We start from the raw sequence: 24,419 nt of genomic DNA on the forward strand, positions 1-24,419 counted from the left end.
CCAACCCTTAGAGGTGCCCATTTACCTGAAAACTTGGTAATATTATAGCAATAAGCAAATAATAAATAAAAGTTGCATGAACAATTGAATCATTAGCCAAGAATCAAATTTTGTTCAACAAAAACGGAAATGTTTTAGACTAGCATTATTATTATTATTATTATTTATTAATCAATTAATGCTTTTACGCTTGGGAAAGATAAGAAAAATGTATCAAAATTAGCCATGGTGGTGCTTTTCATCTCAATAAACACACCGCTGAATGCCCTGTTGAAATATACGTCTCAATAAAATTGTACCTGTCCTCGGCAGCTGCACTTTATCCAATAATACAAGTTCTTGCGGACACAAAACATTTAAAGTAGCATGCAGAATTTAGAATAGGCTCCGACAGGCCTCAACCTCGAAAGCCGAAGAATCGAGCAGACCTTGCCCAGAAGGATTCGAGCTAACAATCCTCATTGCAGCATCAAACATGGCTTTCTGGTACATGTCATCCTCCATCTTCTTGAGTATTTCCTTCACCTGCTTAAAATCTAACCCCCCAGCCAACACTAGTCTCCCAATTATTTCTCCAAAATTGTTTGGTGCTTTCGGTAAGTCGATGGAAACATCATCCAACAAGGCATCATAGAGGAGGCATCCAGTTCCGATGTCTCTAGGGTAAAAAGTTCTTAATCAACATGTGTTCGAGAAGTTTCGAAACCGGCTCAACACAAGGTGAGCTTTTGTCCAAGGCAATGGAAATGGCTTCTTTCACAACCTCAGGATGGTAAGATTGAGATTTTAGTTCCTCCACACACAACAAAGCTTCTGTTGGTTTTTTGGCAAAGTCCCACATTGGTTGTGTATAAGGAGGAGGGGAAATTCTTTTGTTATAAATAAAGCCATCCTCCTCCTTAGTTAAGCATCCCACAAATATAAGCCTTCTTCTATATTAAAGGCTATTTGCACTCTTTCTCTCTCTTTGTAATATTTCCTCTATTAGTTTTAGTAGTGTTAGAGGAGGTATGAATAATTTTGGTCTAACCTCGTTAAATTTTGGTGTTCTCTTTTATGTCTATTTAATAGTTATTGTTGGGTATAGTTGTTGTTAATTATTGTCCTATTAAAATTACTTGTCTTAGTAGTTCTGTCTAAAGAAAGTGGGTTTTAAGAGGGACCATTGTGACCCCTCCTCTTTCCTGGGAATCTACCTTGGGGTGATTTTTAGTACAATCATTTTCACACTAGTCACCTAGATAATAGTTTTCAAGGTAAATTTGTTATTATTGGTGGAAATTAACCCGAATTCCACAACAATTGGTATCAACGCTCTTGGTTTATTTTAGTATGCTCTGTGGTTGTGGCTTAGGCTGATCTTCCACATCAGAAAAACTTTCCTTGGGGTAATTGACATTCCGCATTGACAACTATTAAATAGAATTTGTAGCAGAAATGGCAGACGACACAAAAACATCATGTTGAAAACATTTTGATATTTCGATATAACAAATTAAGATAAATGAATTTTAAGATTTTATAAGTATATTCGATATAATTATTCGAATATCAAAATATTACACCAAATCTTTCAAATGTCATTTTTAATCCTTACTCAAGTGTAAAATTAAGATTTAAACTTAAAATAATTTCAAAATAATTTTACAAAATATTTCGAACCATTTCAAAGCCAAAAATTCCATATTGCTCAGAGGGAACCGATTCCCCCCAAGGGGGTACCGATTCCCCCTGAATGGTTTTTCTCCGAGAAAAACAGAATGCTCAGAGGGAACCGATTCCCCCCAGGGGGTATCGATTCCCCCTATTTAACGGTTGAAATATTTGAATTTTATACTTAGGGAACTGATTCCCCATGAGGGGTACCGATTCCCCCCACGCTCCAAGCTATTGTATTAATGGTTTTCACACTTAAACGGCTCCATTGACTCCACTAATCATCCCTAACGTTCAGAATCAATTGAGGGAGTATTTAAACAAGTTCTGAAGCCTTTGATCAACAAGAAATATAGAGAAACAAGAGAGAAAGCATCAAACACCAAGTTTGTGCAAATCAAGCCAATTTTCCTTTCAATATTCATTTTGCTTTCAAGAACACCATTTGTGCTCATTTGTAATTATTTTTGAGTGTTCTTTTCTTGTTCTAGAATTGTGCAAACATCTTACCTTGTGAGGTTTTCCTTGTAAGTTTGTAAATTTGTGTATTTCTCTTTGAAAAAGAGTGTGCTCAAGAATTTGGGATATAATTCTTGAGAGAGTTGTAAGGTTACTCTTTGTCCTCAAAAGAAAGAACAAATTAGTGAATTTGTTGGAAAATCCTTAGTGTGGATAGCTAAGGTAGTGGACGTAGACTTTGGTTGAGAAAGTCGAACCACTCTAAATCGCTGTGCAATTACTTTCAATTTTTTGCAAAAGCTTCCACCAAATGTTTAATTGCCAATTCACCCCCTCTTGACCGATTCTGTCAATCGATTAACTCAACAATTGGTATCAGAGCTTGACTCATTTGAAGGTTTAACCGCCTCTTGAGTAGATCGGGAAGAGTTAAATCGATAAAGATGGCGTCCACTTCCGGTTCATTCTCCATGGAAGAATCCAGACCAATTGACGTGCCTCCACACTTCAATGGAACAAATTATCGTCGTTGGAAGAAGCTTATGATGATATTTATCCAAGCATTTGATATGGAAGATTGGATGATGATTGAGAAAAGATATTCTTCTCCTACAAAGAAGGCAAAGAAGTGGAGTGATCAAGAACGGAAGAAAGCTCAACAAAATACAAAAGCTATGCACATATTGTGTTGTGCAATTGATCCTAATGTATATAAATGAGTTTTTTCTTGTTCAAATGCCAAGGAGATGTGGGATAAGCTTGAGGAGATCTATGGAGACAAGGAAGAAGAAGAACCAATAAAGGTGATGTCTCTATTAGCTCTCACAGAGCCAAAGGTATCTTCTAACTCAAATAGATTAAATTCAAAATCTTTTAATGAGTTACAAGATACTTATGATGAATTATTTTTGGAGTTTGAGACCATGAACTCTAAATACAATAAATTTATTTCTAAATTTATTGCTAAAAATGATCTTCTTTTGAAAGCTAAAACAGACTTGGAAAATCAAAATGAAATGTTGAGAAAGGAGTTAGAGCTTTCAAAAATAAAATCTGAAAACTTTGAAAAAGAAATTTTCAAATTAAACAAACTTCTTCTAGAAACGAAAATGGATTTTGAAAATCAAAATGAAATCTTGAAGAAGGATTTAGAGCTTTCAAAAATGAAATTTGAAAGTATTGAAAAAGAAAATTTCGATTTGAAAGTTAAGCTTGAATGTTTAACAAAAGAAAAAGAGATCATTTTAAATAATTCATCTAGTTCAATAATGACAATATGTTCACATTGTCATTATCATGGTCATAAGGAACATACTTGTCCTTTAAAGAAAGGAAAACAATTTAAAATTAGACAAGTATGGGTTCCAAAAGGAACAAGAGGCATTGAAACTAATGTTCAAGGATCCAAAGAATTTGTATATCAAAATCTACTTAAATGTCTCTTGTAGGTGAGTGAGAGCAATGATGATGAAGATGATGATATTCAAGATGCCCTAGCCACACATGAAAAATGAATGGGTAACCTCTAAACTTAATGTTTTTATTTTATTTGGTTGCTCATTTAGTTTATGCATGCATGAGGTTTTTAATTCTAAATGATTATGTTTTATCTCATGTATGTTGAAAAATATTGTATGATGAACTAATAATTTTTGGTAATGTTTTATAAACTCTAGTTCATCATATTAATTTTTGGTCAAAATTGTTTTCAAAATGTAATTGATATCTCTTTAACAATTGATATCAATTTTTCAGGAACTTTGGTTTTGCAAAAATTTTGACCTTAAATTTTCTTAATGATTATGCATTTTTTTTAATATTATAAAGTTTTAATGCATAACATTTTTACAAAAACTTTATGCATGTGCTCTTAATCTCGATTATCAACATTGCATAATGTTTTGTATGTGAATGGATTAAAGCATAATCTGATTAGATGAATTTGACAAAAGATACAATGTCTTATTTTTTAAATTAAGTGTTTAATTGATTGACATTGCATCTACTTTGATTATGCTTGTTGGTCATAGAATAGGAAACATTTACATGGTGCATTTAAATTCTATCAATATGACTAATTTATGCCTAGTTGCTAAGGATGAGCATGATAGTTGGTTATGGCATAGGAGACTAGGACATGCTAGCATGAGTGTTTTGCAACGGTTAGTTCAAGGAGAATTGGTTCGACGGCTGCCTAAACTAAAATTTGATAATGATAAAATCTGTGATGCTTGTGCTAAAGGAAAATAAAAGCGAGTTTCTTTTAAATCCATTAATGATGTGTCAACTAGTAGAATATTACAATTGATCCATAGATCTTTTTTGGGCAAACTAGGACTACTAGCTTGGGTGGAAAACAATATGTATTTGTCTTGGTAGATGACTATTCTAGATATACTTGGGTTCTATTCTTAAGTACTAAAGATGAAACATTAGAAAATTTCATCACATTTTCAAAAGTAATCCAAAACGAAAAAGGTTACTCTATCACTAGTGTTAGAAGTGATCATGGCACTGAATTTGAAAATCTTGGATTTAATGAGTTTTGTAATTCTAATGGTATTAGCCATAATTTTCAGCACCTAGAACCCCTCAACAAAATAGAGTTGTTGAGAGAAAAAATCGAACTTTAGAAGAAATGGCTAGAACCATACTTTGTGAAAATAATTTGACAAAATATTTTGGGCGGAAGCCACAAATACCGCTTGTTATGTTGTAAATCGAGTAATGATTAGGCCAATTTTAAAGAAAACTCCATATGAAATTTTCAAAAATAAAAAGCCTAACATTAGCTATTTTCATCCTTTTGGATGTAAATGTTGTGTTTTAAACAACGGTAAAGAAAACCTTGGCAAATTTGATGCTAAAAGTGATGAAGGAATTTTTCTGGGTTATTCCTTAAATTCTAAATCTTATCGATATTTAATAAAAGAACTTTGGTTGTAGAAGAGTCTATACATGTTGTTTTCGATGATAATCTCCTTCCGAGGAAGGATTGTTTGAATGATGATGTAGGTATTAAATACAAATGACGTTAGACATGACATTGGAGAATCATTATCAAAGGGAAGAAACAAAAGATGAGGAAAACTCATAATCCTCTTGAGAATCCAACCATTGAAGAAAGGGAAATATCTTATCCAAGAGAGTACAACTATGTCAAGGATGGTGAGATTATAGGTGATCCATCCAAAGGGGTACAAAACTCAATCTTATCTTAGAAATATTTGTAATTATGTTGCATTTTTTCATGCATAGAGCCTAAGAATATTAAAGAAACATTAAATGATGACATTGGATTATGGCTATGCATGAAGAATTAAATCAATTTGAGAGAAGTAAAGTATGGACATTAGTTGAAAGGCCTAGTAATAATCTACTGTAGGTACTAGATGAGTATTTAGGAATAAGCTTGATGAAAGTGGTAATATAGTGAGAAACAAGGCTAGACTTGTTGCTCAAGGGTATACTCAAGAAGAGGGCATAGACTATGATGAAACATGCTCCCGTAGCTAGGATGGAAGCAATTAGAATGTTATTAGCATTTCCATATTTTCATGAATTTAAATTATATCAAATGGATGTTAAAAGTGTATTTTTAAATGGTTTTATAAAAGACGAAGTGTATGTGGAACAACCTCCAGGTTTTGAAGATTCAAAATTTTCGGATCATGTTCTTAAATTGACAAAAGCGCTTTATGGTTTAAAACAAGCTCCTAGAGCTTGGTATGAAAGATTGTCAAACTTTTTAATTGAAAAATGTTTTTCAAAAGGGAAGGTTGACACTACATTGTTTTTAAAGCATAAAGGTAAAGATTTATTAGTAGTTCAAATTTATGTTGATGATATAATATTTGGTTCTACTAATGATGTTCATTGCCAAGAATTTTCTAAGCTAATGCAAAGTGAATTCGAAATGAGCATGATGGGGGAGCTCTCATTCTTGGGACTCCAAATCAAGCAAAGAAAAGATGGCATCTTTAATCAAGCTACGTACGTCAAAGATATGCTCAAGAAGTTTAGACTGGAAAATGGGAAACCTCATGACACTCCAATGAGCTCTTCTACAAAGCTTGACTTGGATGAAGGAGGTAAATGTGTGGATGTTAAATTATATAGGTCAATTATTGGTTCTTTGCTCTATCTAACTGCAAGTAGACCAGACATTATGTTTAGTGTTTGCTTATGTAGATTTCAATCATGTCCTAAGGAATCACATTTACTAGCTGTTAAGAGAATCTTTAGATACCTTAAAGACACTCCTAGTTTAGGACTTTGGTATCCTAGAGACTCTAGCTTTATCTTGCATGCCTTTTCTGATGCGGATTATGGAGGATGCAAATTAGATAGGAAAAGAACCTCCGGTACTTGCCAATTCCTTGGAAATATGATTTCTTGGTTTTCAAAGAAAAGAAACAAAATTGTGTTGCATTATCTACCACTGAAGCCGAATGCATTTCAACGGTAGTTGTTGTGCACAAGTTTTATGGATGAAACAACAACTTTTTGATTATAGAATTAAAGTAGGTACCATTCCTATCAAGTGTGACAATACTAGTGCTATTTGTCTCACTAAAATCCCATCCAACACTCTAGAACTAAGCACATTGAAATAAGACAACACTTCATTAGAGACCATGTCACTAAGGAAGATGTAGTTCTAGAATTATTGATTACTTTGCATCAATTAGCGGATATCTTTACAAAACCTTTAGACAATGAACGTTTTGGATACTTATGAGAGAATTAGGTTTACGACTTATCTCACTTAGTGTTTAAAATAATTTTAGCACTTTTAAGACTAAATGAAAAATATATAATAGTAATTTCTGATTACATTCATTGCTATTAGTTAGGGGGAGTTTATGATTCTTGATAAAAAATTAACTTTATGTTCAAATGTAGTTTAATGATTAATTTGATTGAACATAATTAATTTTTGATATATGAGTTGCCAATACCACTAGAAAAGATTAATTTAGCATTTTGATTTTTAAAATACATATTTTTTAATTATAGGGAAGAGGGAATCGATACCCCCTTGAAGGGGAACCGATTCCCCCTTTGAATGGGAACAGATTCCCCCCTGGGGGAATCGATACCCCTATGGGGTTCTGGTTTTAACACGGGTAGAACTCAATATTTGCTCAAACCCTCTCTTCTTTATTAAACGTCGTTCATCCTCTTTTTCTCTCTAAATCTCCATTTTTGCCAAAATCATCAAATACAAGTCATAATTAGATCTTTCTTCAACTTCTAATCCTTGCAAACAACATCACATTCTCTTAAAATCCAAATTTTCAAGATAATATTTCAAAATCTCTATTTCATTGATTTTGAACTTAGGACTAGTTTTGATTAGTTCTAAGATGAACATTACATCGGGCATTGTTTATATGATGATTTTCAAACATTATTTTCCAATAGTTTTTCAAACATGCCCTTTAGTATTCGGTTTAGAGAAACTTGAAATATTGAGGACTCATTTGAGTTTTGGGTTTGATTATATTGCATACATGTGTTTAAATTTGCAGGTTACATATTCTATTCCGATTCTTAAACCATGTCAAATCCTAAACGACCTAGGACATTGTCAGTCGCTCAAGTCAAAACCGACCTCTTATTCCACCCAATCCAATAACCCAAATATGACCATTTTGAACTCTTGTTTCACGTACCTGGTCGTAGACAAGATCTATATCAGTACCATATTATTTTGAGTCATACAAAATCCAGGAAGACGTATCCCTTCGATTCAAGCTATAGAAGATATGGACTTCCCAATATTTCCTACTCTTAAATCCTAGAAGTTTGATAAACTCTTTAAACTCAAACATTTGGTCATCAATTAGTCTGTATTTTTCTATTCCAATGTGGTATGTGTCCAAAACGAGCGCCGATATGAAATTATAGAAATTCGATCCTATCTTTTAGGACAATTCATTTTTATTGACTCCGGTACAATCGCTACCCATTCGGACTAGATAACTCAGGTTTAATGAAAAAGCGACTGTGGATTCCCCTATAAGTCTAAGGATAGTGAGAGTACCCTAAGAACTTATCGTGATAGATTTCTTCATTATATGATCTCTTGGTGGTTTAGATCATCCGGAGGTAGGTACTCCCTTAGGAACATAGTATATGGTGGATATATTGTATCCACATAAAAAGAAGATTATCCCACAGATCATCTTTAGTGAGTTCCATAAACATTGTTCCTTCCAAGAATATAGAAACCTTGGTTTATGGTTGTCTCCTTAGTAATTGTTTATCAAACTCGGTCTTTGGGTCAATGTGTTTATCGTCCCGAACTCAGAACTTTTAATTGTGAAACATTTGATGTTCATGGATGTTTTATTTTGGGTGTTTGAATTTGTTGGATAATTGGATATTTGAACTTACATGCTGATATATTTGGTTTGGTTTTAACTTTCATTTTGAGATTAATGTTTATTTTTGCATCATTTACATATTAGTTGCATTATGACCAATTTTTGTCATTTCACATTATTTATGAATATTGAATTATGGAACTAATGGCTAACGTTCTCTTGATTGTGATCTTAGCAGCTTAAGCTATATATATTATAATCAATTGGCTAAATGATTTCAAAACCTTGTTTAAAATCTTTTACGAGTCTTTTTGATTTAACAAAAAGGGGGAGAAATGTTAAATGTTTTAAAGGGTAGAAGTGTTAAACTAAGGGGGAGTAGTATTTTTCAAAATCAAAATTCATTTTGAAATTAGAAAATCTTAAAATGTTTTGTTATATCAAAAAGGGGGAGATTGTTGAAAACATTTTGTTGTTTGATATAACAAATTAAATTAAAAGAATTTTAATTTTGAAAATGATTTTTCTAAGCATATTTGATATATTAAATCGAATATCAAATATTACTCAAAGTATTTCAAAGTTCATTTTAAATCCTTACTAAATGTACAATTAAGTTTTAATATTAAAATAATTTCAAAACGATTTTACAAAATATTTCGAACCATTTCAAAGCCAAAAATTCCAGATTGCTCAGAGGGAACCGATTCCCCCCCAAGGGGGTACTGATTCCCCCTGAATGGTTTGGCTCCGAGAATTCCAGTATGCTCGGAGGGAACCGATTCCCCCCAGTGTACCAGTTCCCCCTATTTAACGGTCGAAATATTTGATTTTTACACTTAGGGAACTAATTCCCCATGAGGGGTACCGATTCCCCCCACGCTCCAAGCTGTTGTATTAATGGTTTTCACACTTAAACGGCTCCATTGACTCCACTAATCATCCCCAACGTTCAGAATCAATTGAGTGAATATTTAAACAAGTTCTGAAGCCTTTGATCAACAAAAAAACATAGAGAAACAAGAGAGAATCATCAAACACCAAGTTTGTACAAATCAAGCCAATTTTCCTTTCAATATTCATTTTGCTTTCAAGAACACCATTTGTGCTCATTTTTAATTATTTTTGAGTGTTCTTTTCTTGTTATAGAATTGTGCAAACATCTTACCTTGTGAGGTTTTCCTTGGAAGTTTGCAAATTTGTGTATTTCTCTTTGAAAAAGAGTGTGCTCAAATTTGGGGTATAATTCTTGAGGGAGTTGTAAGGTTACTCTTTGTCCTCAAAAGAAAGAACAAATTAGTGAATTTGTTGGAAAATCCTTAGTGTGGATAGCTAAGGTAGTGGACGTAGACTTTGGTTGATAAAGTCGAACCACTCTAAATAGTTGTGCAATTACTTTCAATTTTCTGCATGAGCTTCCACAAAAATTTAATTACCAATTTACCTCCCTCTTGGTTGATTTCGTCAATCGATTAACTCAACATCCACCCTAACCTAGATCCCCCAAAGACCCTAAAAGAAACCAAAACCATTTTATTTTTCTTTGATCGAAACCAAACAAGAAAACTCCACCAGCACTCTATAGCGGCTCTCACACTCTTCGACCGCCACCAAACTCAACCTAATAGGCCTAAAAACTTCACCTTTCTTTATTTCCTAAAACAATCTATCGAAAACCAAACAAGACCCTAAAGGTATACCTTTTTCGATGACCGTTCCTATTCCGGTGAGAGGAACCCACCACTAAGGTAAAAATCTAACCTTTATTTGGTTTTGGTTTATTCTTTCAAATAGTAAAAAAGGAACAATAAATAAATAAATAAATTAGCTTGGTTCATTCTTTGAATATGAAAAATTGTATTTTGTATTTAGTATTTTCGAATGGTTTTCCTTTATCATAATACACTGTTTTGATGGTTTTTATACATGGTTCGAGATACCGAAAAAGTGGAAAAAATAATATGTTTTCCTTTTTTTGTTGCATGGTCGAGAGAGGAAATGCACTTTTCGGTGAAGACCACGCCTAATATATGTATTTGGGTGTATGTATGGACCTTGATTTGGTGGCCGGTACGAATCTCGTCGGCGGTGATATCAGGCGAGCATGGAAGATGAAGAGATCCCCTATTTGGTGGCGGCGATTGGTAGAGCCTTAGGGTGAAAACCCTAATCTTGAGACGATCTAGACCCTTGAATTTCATCTTGATATGACGGTTGGGATTTGGTGGCTATGCTAGAACATGGTGAAAACCTAATGTATTTGGGTTTTCATCCTTAGGCCTGCCAGTAGGATAGGCTGATTAAAAAACTGGGCCTGTAAATGTAATAAAAATAATAATAATGATAATAATAATAATATAATAATATAATAACAATAATAATAATAATAATAATAACAATAATAATTAATATTAATAATAAGACCCGAGCAAAAACGGGTGTCTACAGCTGCCCCTCTTTGCTATTATAGTGTTAACAAGAATAGGGCAAGAACAACAAGACAACGAGTTTTTGTCGATTGTCTTTGTCGTTTTGAAAGTTGATGGCGATTCTTATCTCAAGGGAGATATTTTCAACATTTTTTCAAAAGAAATAATCTAAAAGGATACAATTGTTGTTTGTTAACTATATTGTTTTTAGGGTAATTTTGATGTTGAAAATTACACTACTTATCCATGGTGAAGAGTTCTGGCCTCTTTCAAATGAATCATTTATTGAAGATGACGTTATTCCTTCTTGTTAAGGAAGTGAAGTCAATTTGGAGATAATTTAGTGTTGTCGACGACTCTGCTCATCCATGTTGAAGAGACCTGGACACTTTCAAATAAAATATATGATGTTAAAGAGACCATGTTGTAGGCGACTCTCATTCATGAGAGGAGAAAATGACCTTGAGGGAGGAAAATTATATGATGTTCACATAAGAGGAGAAAAATGGCTTTTAAGAATGAAATAAGGATTTCAGGGAAAAAACAATCTTAAGAAAGACTTGATTGATGTTTTTGGATGAACAATCTTGAAAATGATGAAACTAGTTTCTCAAAAGAGATTATAAAAGCATCCTTACTATAAGGAAAAACATTTTTTTATTGCATGCGATGATGAATGTATGATGCAAATATTCATGTGATGTATATATGTGTCGATGCATGCTTCCTTGATCTGATGGGAATGGTTGCATGGACAATCTTTATTCTATCTCTCATTTGGTTGTCTTCACTCTTTATTTGCACCAGTGTGCATCCTTGCAATTATTGATTCATATTAATTTCTTCTTGCCCCAACAATTTTTTCCCTGATAAAAATTTGCTTTCTTTGCCTGAATTTGTGTAGAAATCCAACAGATATTCTCTCATGATACTATCATCATCCCTGCCAGATGGTTTGAAAAGAGAATCTATCATTCCAAGCTTCGGAGATCATCTACGCACAACAGTTCCGTTGTGGGAAATCAATGACCACTGCCAAGAGCTAACCAACACAGCAACTGATGGAATATCAGACTGCCCCAAAGAAACGTGAGACACATATATGCCCATGATGATGATTGGAACCTTAGAAACAACTGGAATTGAAGGTATTTGCTCAATTGCTAACATCGAATTTAGTCCTCTAAGCTTTGTATTGATTTATAGAAACAAATCGTAAGATATTGATCATTAACCATAGTTGGAGCCATACACTATGACATTATGCCAAACTCGGCAAGATTCATAAAGATCAGAATTTTCCTTATCCGGTAAAACACAAAGGAGGAAATGTGGAGCTTCAGGAAGTTCAGATTGGCTTTCCCTGATCATTTCTTTAAATTCTTTCAACAAGATAGTAGTGTTTACTCTGATTGGGCTCTTGACTTGCCTTAAATAGAGGATCTATCTAAATTGAACCCGAATGAGGCTATTTGTATCGCATCGTGTTGATAAGTTAACGACATCCCATCATTCAATCTTACTTGGCTCCATTGTTTTTTGTTGTAAGATTTCATGCTCATTCCACGGTAATAAAACTTCGTCAGTTTAACCTTGGAACCGGAAGAACACAACCTTCCATCTGAGTGAAAATAGAATTTAAAAACCTTATATGATCGAATATGGTCTAGCACACCATAATTACTGGTACGTGATACATTCAGTAACTTATTCATCTTTTCCAGTGGCTTCTATCTAGATTTCAACCATGGAAACTCTTTGCATTGTTCAAAGCTTTTGTATAGAGTTGCAAGGACACCGAAGAGAAAAGCTCAATGGTAATGTAAGTGGAACGCTTTGACTTGCCAACATTAATGCATGGGAAATCACCAGAATAATGCAATTGTTTGTTGTGATGATGGACAATATAATCATATATAGTAAGTTTCACTGTCTCTGCTTCACCATTTTCATTCTTCATGCCTTTCTGCCTAATAAATGCCCGCTCAATTCAATGATCTTGTCTTTCTAGAAGATACGTGCCTTCAAAAATGCCCCAACATTTATCATTTCTGGCTCTAGCACTGATTCTAAACCCGAGATTTGTTTCTGAGAACCACATATCAACACCAAGATCAACTCTGGAGAGATTGTCTTGTTTGAAAATGTTTTTTCTTTCTTCCTTTATTTCAAAATTTGAAAAATATCAGTTAAAAGTATTTTTGAAAAATGTTTAATAAAGTTTTTTTTCAAAAATATTGCTCCTTAATTCAACTTCACAATTGAAACAAATCGTAACATGAGTTCACAGAATATCAAAAGAAACAATTGTTCTTTAAATTTTCACACATATTTCTCTGACAAGAATCAGGACTTTCATGTTGGTTTTATATTTTCTAAGGTTTCAGTCATCGAGATATCATATTTTGTTTATATACCCACGTGAACCATGTGACATGCCTCTCTTTGTCGGCTTGGCATATTGAGTGGATGAAGTCAAAATAAATATTCAATTGCTACACTTTTCAGAACATTTCTGTTTCAGTTCTCTGAAATCTTCTATTTGTTCAAGCTTCGTGGACTCCTCTAGCAAAGGTAGTGCAGAAATATCGATCTAAAAATGAAATGCCCGAGTGCTCGTGTGTAATTGACTATAACAAGTGTTCCTCAACTCCCTTAGTTCATCTTCACCAAAACTCCTTATTTAGTAAATTCAATTTAATTTGCTATTGTTTGGCTAGCTGAATTCAGCTTTATTGTACATATTTTATAATATCCTTTATTTGGATAGCTGAAGAATTTATGTCACACAAAGTCTTTGACTTGACAATCATAGTGGAGCAAACACCAAATTTCCAAATACTCGATTGGTGTCATGGTTTGAATGTAATTTATTCATAAAGCCAGGGTTTTTGCGTTTCCTATATAACCAATTGCTTTAGTGAAATAGGTCAACTTTATTGTATATATATAATTATATTTTGGGTATACGGATTCAATTTCTTAAGGTTGTCAAGAAGAACCTATTATAGTCCAGGTGTTGTTAAAAGTTAGAAAGTCTCATCGTTAGAGTTCAATTTCCAAGCAACTGACCCAAACTAGATTCACCTACATGACTATTCCATCTGTGAAGATCATGATCATCATTGAACATCATTAACAAAAGTAGAAATCGATCAGCTTTCCAATCTGTTAAAGATGTCTTGTTTTGTCCACATCCTTACATACCTGAATGCCAAGACATTAACTCTCTTCATACGACGAGAGGGCTAGCTCGGTCCCGACAAGTGAAGGGTATGTATTCGAGTGTATCTTTTGGGTAAGATCAAAGGTCCTTGTTTTATCAGTTTTCAATCTTGTCACTTTGTCAAAAATTTATAACTCTAATTATTTAAAGAATCTTTAATTCAGTAGATATTTAAAGAATTTCAAGATTGCAAATTTGATTCAATGTTCAAAATTCTAAAAGTAGTTTAAGTTCATTTAAATATCCTTATAAGAAAGCTGAGAAAGGACCCAAACAAGTTCTAACAAAACGCTACCAGCGTAATGCGCAACTGTGGTGGATAAAATTTCCACTTGTTCATCTAGAATACTCTATTATTCCTAGAATGTTGGGTGTCTAATTGGATTAGGGTCTTTACCCTCATTTTCTCCCCATCTCTCGATCATTTTTTGCTTCAGGACTCCCTTGTCAACGAGCCTTTCTCTCTTCCAAAATAGTTGCACTTGTTAGTGGGATGGCCCAATGCCCCCAGATGAAAATCGCAAGAACTATTTGAGTCATAGCCGTAAACATATGGCTAGTCCTCATTCTCAAGGGCCTGTGGGTGAGGTATTGATTCTTTATTAAAGGGGATAACATGTCAAAAATAGGCACTTGAAAAACTTGAGGGTCATATTTTTACAAGACATCTTTTCTGATAGATTACTTCTCTTTTAATTTCCTTTTCATCGTTTTACCACTTCCTTCTCCTTTTTCAAATTCAAAGAAGTCTCGAGATTTGAATCCTTTAACTCTTCCTCAGATACCATACTTTCCTTGATTTTGCTCTTTTCTTTCTTCACGCATTTTTATGTATGTACTTCATTTGTTTTAGCCCTATCAACTCTGTCTAGGGTTTCTCTCATTTGTTTGACTAAACCTACTGATTGTGACATCCACCTCTATAACTTCATGAGCCAGAGATCTTGGACTTGTCATTTGAGGTTACCAAAATTCTCTATAAAGTGTCCTCGGGCCCTGGCATGATATTCACAGGAAACTTCTCATTATACCAACTCGGATAAAGGGTAATAGAGGCTTAGCCAGATGTAGTAATCAACTGGGCTTCGACCAACTTGGGATACAATTTGTTGTATAAGATGAAAAATTTGGGTAGAAGCTCTTTTGACTTCATTTCTCTTTTCACTATTATGATCTTGAAGTCCTAATGAATGATCATTGATATAATTTTGAATATTAAACTTTTGACTAACATATCATGGGAGACATCGGTTTGTAGATCTCTCCTCATTGAGGAGTTTAGGGTTTGTATCTTCAAAGCATAACAACCCTTCCCTGATGAGTTTTGAACCTTTAATCTCATAACTGCACAACTTTCCATAGAGTGCCTAAAATCTCCAGAATGATAACTGCATGAATTTTTGACACCTTGCCAATCTGGACGTTAATAAGTATTAGGCCTTGGAGGAATAGGTGTTAGAAGGCAACTTTCGAAGAGAAAGAGTAACAAGTCTGAATATGACCTTGGAATCGGAACGAGGGTATCATTTTCTTTTTCTTATTATTCTTTTTAGCCTTCTTTACTGGCATTTGAAATTCTCAATGCCTCTCTCTTTTAGTCAGACTCAACTTTCATGTTAGAAGTTTCACCCTCAATTTTAGTTTTTCCCGGCATGATCTCTGTCATATTTCTAGAATCACACCCGATTGTTGAAGTTGATTTGGATTACCATACCTCTCAAAAGGTTCTTGATCATGTTGTCACTACCTTGGCTGCATAACCCAAATTCAAAGTCTCATTAACAGTCTCTATAGTAGGATCCTCTGGTAGCTTCGCTCCATGATCAAGACAGTCACCATGTGCATCAATTTAGACATATGCTCTTTAGACTCGTCCTGACACTTCTTCGCTTGATCATTCATTTCTTGTTGAATCTTGACAAGTTATTGCTGGAGTTTCTCGATTCTATTAACACGTGCTGAAATCTCATTCATGTCTCTTATCTTTCCCTAAGAAGACCAAATTGACTCCAATTTGTTTTTTTCTTTTTTAATCTCCGCCATGGAATATTACACAAATTTCTCCCAAATTTCATGTGTAAAAGATTTGAAAAAAAACAAAATGAGAATATATATTGTAAAAAATGAAATATAAAAAAAAAAATGCAAATGCAAATAAAATGTTGATCCCAATGATGAACATCATAGAATAATTTTCATCATAGATAAAACCTTCACTTTACAGATAGTCCATGTTTTTTTGCTTAGACGAGTCTGAAATGGGTTGTTTCCATCTCATAGCTTCCCTCGAAATTTATGTCCCTCAAGTGCTAAAACCTAACTCAGTTAATACCCATGCAGTACTAGAATCACGTGTCACTCCTTGGTGATTAGTAATGGATGATTATAGATAAGACTTACTACTGGATTACTTTTCAAATCAGTGGATCATCTTTGCAGTCTCAAATGTTGCATGATTTGAGCAATTTTCTTTCTTGTACTCTATAAACTTCTTTAAGCCATAGGTGAATGTCTGCGTACGTGACTTCTTGATTGAAACTTCTATCTCTCTATATGAAAATTTCACTTACCCTCTTGTGGATCAATACTTTCACATTATGTCATGTTGATGAATTGCAATGCAGAAAAAAATGTGAAAATGAAAGAAAAAAAAAGAAACGCTAGTATATGTAAGATAATCAATAGAATTAAAAAATGATGTTTAAATATAACACCTACCCAATCATGGTATCTACCCGAGCATGCTTTCATTAAATAGAAAACCTACCCAGACATGATTTCTACCCAAATGATTTATTTTTACGAAATTGATCCTAACCACATGGATCTAATTCAAAACTTTCAAAAGAAATTTATTCTTTGAATTTAAAGCAAAAAGTAAAGGTTTAGAGTCGTTCCTCCTTCGTGTACACCTATTTTGGCACCTACTAACGGCGGAGGTTTTGCATGGCTCTACCTAGGGTGATCATTCTACGGTTCACTACATGCATGGTTGGTTTAGGCTCTAACGGGAAAAAGTACTCGAATTGTCCTTGATGTCGTGTCCCCTTGAGCAACCAAACCCTCAACTCTGGCCCATTACAGGCTCATGATCGAATTCAATTGAGAGGATATATTCCCTTGTGTCCATGCTGAGAAACAATTTATCTCGTGTAGACATAAGGTATATGAACCGCAAAGGTTACTTGCTAAAACCCATGCAGAGAAACAAGTTATCTCACGTAGGCTAAGCTTTCACCTCAACTTAAAAGGGACAAAGCTCATAAGTGAGCTTATGATATGTAAATTCATGTGTTGTGTGTGAGGATAAACTCAGAAATCTTCAAAAACATGACAGAAGACAAACTTTTACAAGCTCAAAAAATTGTTCAAATCTGAAGACCATAAAATAAAAACAAATTAATTAGTTAAAAAATAGAATAATGCATGATATGTTGATAATCAAAATAAACAAAAGGATCATGATTAAATACAATTTAAGTTTGCAATTCCCAATAATAAAACAACATATAATTTTTTTATGGCCTGGCTCTCTCTAAATCTCTAGTGGAGTCGCCAAGCTGACATAACATCTCCGAGGATTCGTTAGACTTAAAAAACTTAATTCGGGGAAGGCGATCGAAATATAATTTGGAACAATTTCAATTTGGAGTCGTCACAAACCTTTAAGTTAGGTAGGTTGGAAACCTAAAACATCATTTTTAACGAGTTCAGAAAATCATTAAATGATGAAAACATTATATGCGTTTTACCAAAAAATCATTTTTAAGAGTTCGAGAGTCTATTACGTGTGAGGAAGGGTGAACACCCCCACAACGCCCAAATTTGGTACCTAAACTATTATATGATGTTTAAATGTTGGGAAATTACAAACTCAAAAAATATATTTAAATTGCGTTCCTTCTAATTATTCAAATTTATTAAAATATGACAATTTTCTCAAACTAAAACACGTTGTTTTTCCAAATAAGAATATGATGACAATAATAAATGCAATTGGCACAAAAATTAAATAGCACAAACATATTTTTATGGAATAAAATTGTTTATTTACCCCAAAAAATTACAAATATTTTTATAAGAGGAATCACATCATTTGTACGAACAATCATTGAAAATGTACTTCCTTTATAGTTAGGAAACTTTTTCATGGATTCCCCTCACAAAATGATGTTTCCTTAATTATGGATGATATATTTAAAAGAGTATAGTATTATATTAAATTTTTAGAAATGTTAGGTAAAAGAATGCCTTTTTGTGCGAACATCCTCAAAGATGCACTTCCTTTGTAGTTAGGAAACTTTTCCATAAATTTTCCTCACAAAATATTATCTCACATTTTTTATTATATCAAGGTAAACATAAAATAAATCAAAAAAAAAATAATGATGTGAAAATAATAAAATATAAAATGTAAAACAAAGAAACTATCGAATACAAAAAAAAACTTTTGTGCGAAAAATCTTCGAAAGACACGTTGTTTGATTAACGTCAAAGGCTTGGCCTTGGTTCTTTAAATCAACGATCATCCTTATTCTTTTTAATAAGAATTTGACTAACCTGTCACCCTTTAATTTTTTTTCTTTCTAGGGTTTATTTATTTAATTTTCTAAATTTTTAGGGAATGGCAGTATTACATTGTTTTGATTAAAAAAATAAGAAATTTTCTTTAATTCTGATTAAGGGTTAGTTTCTTTTTTAATTGGAAATAGAAAATATCGTGCGTTTCTCTCTAAAAATCTTAATTAGGTTAAAATATTTTATTTATGGAATAAAAAGAATCATTAATTAAATAAATATTTGAATTCTTAGATTTTCAAAACAGGAACAAATTCGTAATTGAAGGGTATTTCCCGGGTTTTTGACCTACCTAATCTCAAAGGTCGATGGTGACTCCAAACGTTTCTAAATATTTTCAAAAATTCTAATTCTTAATTCTTACTTCTTAAATCGTTCCGCATACACCCATTAAAAAAATCGTCATGACATAAGAACAAAGCAACAACTACCAAAAAAGAATAATGATCGATAACCTCACAATAGCACTTCAAACAATAAGAGAGCTTAGCACCAGATCCTTTAAACACCTCCGACCATGAATCACCAAACATCGCCAACCACCTACCATGCCATGAATGAAGCTAAATTCCTCTCAATATAATGAAACTCTAGTCGGATATCTAGCTTATCTTTGAAAGTCTCGTTTTAACCCGAACAACAACAAAACTCCTAGATCAACCACAATTAGAAAAACCCTGAACTCATATTTGACATCCTGCCATAATCTACAAAAATCCTACCCACCTAAAAACTCTATCTTTGACTCTTGCTGGAGAACTATTCCACTTCATAATCCTCATAATAGACCCAATCTCCTCACCGTACTGCTTACTCAGCTCCCATTACCCGCTCACTTAATTCAACAATCTCCAACAACGCCAACTCCTTAAGAACCTATTTTCAGCACCGATCACATGGATACCAAGTTTCTTTCCCAATGAAAGGTTTTCTCCGCTTCTATGGTCGTAGTTACCCATTGTTTTCTAGATCAGAGTCAGATAAAGATTGCCCTGATGGCTCGGAAGAACCTAAATCAGATTTCTTCAATTTATTCTTCTTCAGCGCACGATCTCTCTTCATTGTTCGACAATTGAAAAGACCTTGTCTTGAATATCTAAAAGTGACTCATACTTCTTGTGCCTTTTATTTTCGTCTGTTTTAATTCTGGAAAAATGAGTCTACTTTGAATCTTCTAAGAAAGTTATGCTGTGAGGCCGTAAAAAAAGGTTAAAAAGACGTGATTGAAACAAGTGATCGGTTAAAACGGTTAATAATGTAAACGGTAAAAAAATTTAGGCACTAACTATTATTAAACTACGTACCGATTTTTTTAACGTTACTAATAATGTAAACGGTAAAAAAAATAGGCGCTACCTATTAAATTAAATAGCTATCGGTTTGTTTAAAGATTGTTAATAATGCAAACGATAAATAAAAGACGATACTTATTACATTAAAATATCTATCGGTTTGTTTTGAAGGTTGTTAATAATGTAAACTGTAAAAAAAAAATAGGCGCTACCTATTATATTAAAATACCTACAGGTTTTTTTTAAGGTAATGTAAATGGTAAAAAAAATAGGATCTATCTATTACAAAATACCTACCGGTTTTTTTGAAGGTTATTAATAATGTAAACAGTAAAAAAAATAGGTGTTACCTATTACATTAAAATTGTACCGGTTTTTTAAGGTTCTTAATATGTGAACGGAAAAAAATAGGCGATACCTATTACATTAAATACTTACCGGTTTTTTTTTAAGGTTGCTAATAATGTAACGGTAAAAAAAAAAGCGCTACCTATTACATTAAACTACATACCGGATATGTTGAAAGTATCGATTCCATTTAAATAAGTATCGACAATTTTGGAATTTAAAAGAAAAACAGTAATAGTGTCTATAAAATCGATACTTTATAAAATGTATCGATACATAACAATATAACAGGTAAAAATATGACAAAACCAGTTTTTTTATAACAAACTGGTAAAGAGCTACCGGATATGTTGAAGTATCGATACTTTATAAAAATGTATCGATACACAACAATAACAGGTAAAAAATGACAAAACCAGTTTCATTATAACAAGACCGGTAAAGAGCTACCAGATATGTTGAAAGTATCGATACTTTTTGTACATGTATCAATACTTTGTTGAAAGTTATGTAATTTATGTTTAAAATTTTTTTTAATAGTGTTTCATGTTTTTCACCTACAATATTAATTTAATAATTTCATTTACCAAAAAATTATTTGTTGTTTAGATATTTTATAAATATTATTGGAATGTAAATTTAACAATTTAAACCAAAGATAATAATATATGTAATATCTATGTTTATTATTTTTAATTTAATAATATATATATACATAAAATAAATCATTAGATGCGTATAATTACTAAATTAATATCTTAAAACTCACTCAAAAGATAACCTTAAATTAATGTTTTTCACAGTGAAAAACTATGGACTTATATATATGTATATCTACCGATAACCAAAGTTTACTGGTTACCAAATTTTTAATAGTTTCTCATGTTTCTACCTACAACATTATGAGTCTGTCAACATAATAGGTATCGCTTTACCGACTTTATTAATTATCTTATTAAGTTTTCGATCTCGCCATTTTTTAGCTGTATATTAGTCCACTTTTTTTGAGACAACCCGAATCTTCTTCGTGGCACCAAACTTTTATTTCATTCCTTGCTTCTCTTCTATTAAAGCTATATGACTGATCATGCCCCTTAATAATATCATCACACTCAAATGAAAGATCTAAAATTTAAGAATATGGCTCAAAATTTTAATGGGTATGCAAAAATTATAATTTTTTTTTCTTTAACACATTAAACTAAATTTAACCACATTTCTAAAATAATGAGATACATTTTGGCCCTATGAGACTTACAGCCCATAATACAAATCCTCTATTATCTTTTCATTAAGCTGCAATAGCCCATCTGTAGAAAAACCTTATCAACCCCCAACATTTTCTCCATCAACCCCTCCTTACTTGACCAGATCCAACTATAGAAACCCTTGTAGTGCCCAAACCCCAATTTGAGCTCGAACTTCATCTGCCACCTGGACCTTTATCTGATTATTGATATCAGAATCTGGTGCAAATATCTTCCCCTTCTTTCTTCGATCTTGCAGCCGTTCTCAAACGAATCCACAACATCATTGCTCTTATCACCTAGGTAATTTTCAGGACACGATTCATTTAATGTTATGTCCTCCTCGCTTCTTTCTTTCCTTGTTTGACTCCGGTGACTGTTCCTGTTTCAGTTCCGGTGAAGTTTCTGATTGGTCCTCGCTGCTTGTTTAGATCAACTCTTCCTTTCTTCCCTTCTTTGACATTTTAAGTTTACTTGATGCTCCGATTTCAATTATTTCATTAATCCTCATATCACTAGCGTTGCGAGTATGGTCATCTTTCCACAGTCCAAGGAAACATTTGCATTTTCTTCCAATGCCTCTAACTTACCTATAGTTTCTGCCACCTTTTTGAAGGAAGTATGATTCCAACAATGGATAGGGACCCGTTCCACCTCAAGCCATGTTACTTTTTCCGCCTGACCCATGTTATCTGACATAAACTCACATCAATAAATATCTCTTTCAAGTATGACAGTTTAAATCCTCTAAAGCATGAATAATTCGTCATCCTCGAAGATCAGAAGAAAACTTTTACCTCTTAATCTTTGCTGTCACACCAATTTAAGGGTTAAATTTTAATAATTTTAAGTATCGAATTAAAATGTGTCAAGGGAGAAATTGAGGACCAAATTGTAAAATTTTCAAAGTTGCAGTTTAGTTTCAGAACTTGTGGGAAATTCAGGGAATTGAACCCGAATTATCCCATATTTTATTAGGTGGTGAAAAATACCCACCATTATACCCGAGAGAACCCAAGCCTTCTCTTCGCCCTTTTCCCAAACCAGCTCCAGCTAGTCTCTGGTCGGCAGTAGTGTGCACTGCCCGGTCCAAACGAAATTCCAGTAGCCGACGACCGAAACCCCTCTGTCAAATTGACAAGAGAAGTGGATATTTCCGTGGAAACGTCGAAGAAGCTCGGTTAAAAACCTCACCCCGTCGCGTCGGTTTTTGGTAAATTTCGGCCACCTCAAACCTAGCCTCATCGCCTATGCCGTTAGCTTCATCGTCGTCATGCTCGAAACCTGACCGGTCAGGTTAGGCATCGTTGTCATTTTTCTTCATCATCGGCGTGGGTAAGAGTTTCATCCATTTCTTTTGATTTTGACGATTTTAGGTTGATTTAAGAATTGATGTGGTTGTTTAGCTGTTTGGATGCTATGGGAGTGATCGACCAACCACCTAAACAGTTGTCGCCTTTGCATGCGCCGCCAAGCACCACCATCTGCGCGTGGGATTATTTTGGTCCAAGGAATTTTCTAGAACCGAGTCGACCCGCCTGCCTGACCCGTCTGATCTGACCCAACCCAACCTGCCTGGTATGAACCAATCACTGAGTCAACTCGTTGACTTCGAGAGTCAACCCATTGACCGTTGACTTTGACCGAAAAAGTTAAATTATCCAAAAAACCCTATTTTACATTTTTTGACATCCTAAGTCTGAATCTGAAGTCCGTTTGGCCAAATTCGCACCCGATAAGCCGTTTTCAATGTTTTACCTTCGGATTCAATATGATTTCTCATTTAAGTTCAGTTTCTGACATAAATTCAGTAGATTTGTATCCGAGGAATTATTGGACCTTGATTTCAAGTTCAAGAGTGATTGAATAGAGATTAATTGGTCGATCAATATGACATAGAAATCGAGATAATACTTTACAACCTTTTGTATGCTTTTCGGGACTCACTGATAAATGGTAAATACGTGGATGGAAATAATTGGTCCATGAGATGTATTTATTTATCATTGGACTCAAACTAAATTTGGAATAAAGACGGAACACTGTATAAGACTCAGTTGACTTGGTAGACCGATCAGAACCAAATCTAAGTTCAGTAATTTAATCAGTAAATCAATCAATCTCAAAACGCATAAATTCTGATTAATCTCGTTAAAGAGTAAATGTTGGAAATATTTGGAAAATAAATTACCAAAAATAGCCCTATGGAGTAAAATTATGAGAATGCCATTACACAGTAAAAGAACCAAGACATCCCTTAGTAGAAAATAACCTCAATTGATCAATTGAGTAAAGTACCCTGAACTATTAAGGAACTATAATACTATCAAGCCTAAGTTATCCGAAGTAATGCCACATACTGAATTGAATAAAATGACGATAATACCCTTAAAGTGTAATATGATTCGAAGCATGTCCAAGCCTTGGAATAACTAATACTCTCAGTCTTGAAATGAATATATCAACCTCGTATAACAATATGACTATTATATGACCAAATTAAATGGAATGGAAGTACTGCATGTATTCAAATTTTGGAAACGATATAATTACTCTGGAAACTTTGAAGTGACCGAGATAGACTTGACTACTAAATGAACTAAGTAACCTCAATGACTGAGGATTAAGTAAGTGATTTGTATAAGTTTGGAAACGCTGATAAACTTACATGATGTACCATCCCTAAGGATTATGAACCCCAAATCAAGCACGTCAACATTACCTGATATCGTTGCAATATAGAAATGAAATAAAGACCATTGGAATATCTGTTCGTCTCCCTAAGATCCATTCCGCGATGATTTTGAAGATGATCAATTCGACAAGAATTGTCTGTATTAAAAAGTGAATAC

At 33.5% G+C, this 24,419-nt stretch overlaps 1 pseudogene; it reads right to left on the bottom strand.

Annotated features, from left to right (window-relative positions):
* Positions 1–241: 241 nt before the first annotated feature.
* LOC120165218 lies at positions 242–23,051 on the bottom strand (annotated as a pseudogene).
* Between the last annotated feature and the right edge of the window lie 1,368 nt (positions 23,052–24,419).

Source organism: Hibiscus syriacus, unplaced genomic scaffold, assembly GCF_006381635.1.
Source record: "Hibiscus syriacus cultivar Baekdansim isolate YM2019G1 unplaced genomic scaffold, ASM638163v2 tig00111582_pilon, whole genome shotgun sequence".
Classification (NCBI taxonomy): Eukaryota; Viridiplantae; Streptophyta; class Magnoliopsida; order Malvales; family Malvaceae; genus Hibiscus; species Hibiscus syriacus.